The sequence below is a fragment of the Grammomys surdaster genome, unplaced genomic scaffold, assembly GCF_004785775.1.
Source record: "Grammomys surdaster isolate TR1022 unplaced genomic scaffold, NIH_TR_1.0 125630, whole genome shotgun sequence".
In the NCBI taxonomy this organism is placed as follows: domain Eukaryota; kingdom Metazoa; phylum Chordata; class Mammalia; order Rodentia; family Muridae; genus Grammomys; species Grammomys surdaster.
In genome coordinates, this window is record NW_021620469.1 from 1,647,455 (window position 1) to 1,650,210 (window position 2,756).

Consider the following 2,756-nt stretch of genomic DNA (forward strand, 5'->3'; position numbering starts at 1 on the left):
CCTGAGTCCCTTTGGACAAAGTAAAGAGAGGGCAGTACAATTCTAAGGTGAGATGACAGCTTGGTAGAGAGGCCTTGCTGGAGCTGGACCAGGAGATCTGGAGGCTGTCTCAGAGAACAATGGACTTCACAGGACCATAGGTATTACTTAGAGGCTCAGGGAGAGTGGGAGGTAAAGGGTTTTGATCTTTCTCATCCTTGGTAGCCTGTTAAATGTGAAGAAGAACTAGAAAGAAAGAAGGCACCCTTCTCAGACAAAGGCAGGACTTTCCAGGATTGACAGTACTGGCTTTTCTTTGTGCTGTTATGATGGGGTCAGTGCACAGGTTTAATTCCCAAGCTTTATAAGAATATATGAAGAGAGAAGCAATGAAATGAAGAGAGAGTAAAGAAGGCAATGTATAAAAATGTTTTAAGCTCTGTACTCAAGGAAGAGAGAAATGTGATCTCTTTCCTGCAGACAGATTTCTTTATTAAGACTCAGATAGCCATACAGGATGCTGCACACTGGCCCAGGCACAGGTTTTGTGTTCTAGGGTTGTTGCAGAAGTTTCATTGTTTTCTGAATCCAAGGTATAAAGCTGGAGATTCTGGTGAATACCCAAGGAGGTGTCCAAGGACAGAAGTGATAACTGACAGTGCCCTGGGCCACTCCATCACACACCAAGGGTCCCTGAAAGTCTCCCTGTGGACAGAAAAAGGTGATGTGTTAGTACATAGACTCTTACCACCTCCTTCCAGACCCATTTTCTCCCTGTTCTTCTTTGTCACCACTTAGGCCTGGGTTTTCAGATGGGAAACACTATTTGAGCCCATTGACCTCAACTCTGAATGGGACCAAGTAGACAGAGTCTGTTAATTACTAACTAGTGTGTCTCTGTCTGGCTGTGTCCTTCTTTCAGGTTAACTAGACTTAGCTCTCCTATTTTCCCATGGTGAAAGGACAAAAGATTGGCTGAGGGAAAATGCCAGATCCCCATATGTTGTTCTCTCCATATTCTCTAGACTAGCCGTGGTTGTAGAGCCTGGCTTTCTGTCTGCAGTATGGCTCTGGCCTCAAGCAAACATTTGAAGATGGTTATGTCCTTACCTCAGAAATAGACTTTCTGTCATTGGGATTACCCACACAAAGATGGATGGAGTTTTCAGACCTGTGATAACACTTCTGGCCATTTTGAACTTCTTGATTCACTTCTTGAAGTGTTTCAGGTGAAGTACAATTGGGCAAGATTCCCCAACCTACCACTGTGCACACCTGCCCAGGCTTCACCCAATCATGGCTCTTTGGAAGGGCAATAGTCTTCACAACACTATTGAGTTGAACCTTGCGTTCCAGCTGGTCAGAAAGATGAAGAATAAGAGTTCATGTATGGCACTCTCAAGAAGCTTAAACCAGGAATAAGGCTGCCTGTATCATCCCCATTTTCAAAGACCCACCCCCACCTAACACTCTAGAGCCAATCTATTGACCTGGGACCAATAGATTAGCCACCTAGAAGACAAAACAGGACCGATAAAGGAGTGATCTATGGGAGTAAACCAGACATCAGTAAAATAGTACCTTCAGGAGCATGATGTTGTTAATGCAAGTTTCATTATTAAAGTCCTCATGTGGTTTGGCTTTATGAACAGGAATGACTTAGGTGTTTTTCCATTCCTGGATGTTGTGAGCACCTAAGGTTACATTGATATGGCTGTGAAAAGAAGATGGGTTAAGTACAACACAGGAGCAGTGAAGCTGTCCCTGAAAGGCAAGTTGAGGGCTCAGTCTAAGGCTGAGTCAAATAGCAAGAAATATATAGAGGAGTTATTTCTTAGGTCTTCAATAACCACCGAGACATTCAGACCCTTCACTGACACTATCTGGTCCTGAGCTTCACAATCACTTTCGGTCAAATAGGATAAAGTCAGGTTGGTCTTCACCTTTGGTTCTACATGTTTAGGGACAGCCAGGATCTGTTGTTATTTGGTCAGTCCCAGGCATCAAAGACTCAGTTGCTTCTCCCTACCTTCCATTACCCTGGAGGCCGGAATAAGGGACATTTCATGCTTGGAGAGTCTGTGGACCTGACATAGATGGAGAAAAGATCCTTTTGTAGGGGCTGTCATCAAAGGAGAAAAGGTGTCTGGATGATGCAGGGCATCACACAGAGCCTGCTGCATGACATCACTTTCCCCTAGTTTTCAATTTCTTCTTGTCATCGTGATGGTGCCAAGACTTTGCCTTGAATCCAATTAAATCTCATGTACACATTAAGGAGAAACTCAACACACATTGTCCAGCAGATCAACACACTGAAAAAAACTACAGTTGTTCCTGTGTCTCATGATTCACCTGGTGTTCTGCTCACTTAAGCACTGGGCTCTACCTGCAGTAAACATGATGTACTGAGGTAGAAACCTCTGGTGGCTTTTCCTCTATTCTGATTCATGAAACATAGTAAGTACTTTGCTTAGAGATGGGATTGTTGTATAAACACTGACAAGCTCTCAAATGTGCTAAGCAAGTAGCTGGGAGGACCCTTCCTAATGAAGTCTGAACTTCAGCATCAATTTGTCTTCCTAAGGCATTGAAATAGCCTTCAGGATGAAGAAAGGAGGACACAGAACTAGTAGAATCATTGAGAGGAGTAGAGATGTGTGGGGATGTAGAACCCTAGGGTATTTGGCCACTCCCCCAGAGCCCAGAGACCTGCCACGAGGTCTCCATGTCCCAAGTAGAGGGCGGGGGAACAAGTCTCTGCCTCAAGATTTCCC

At 44.4% G+C, this 2,756-nt stretch overlaps 1 pseudogene; it reads right to left on the reverse strand.

Annotated features, from left to right (window-relative positions):
* Positions 1-464: 464 nt before the first annotated feature.
* Positions 465-2,381, reverse strand: LOC114638818 (annotated as a pseudogene).
* Between the last annotated feature and the right edge of the window lie 375 nt (positions 2,382-2,756).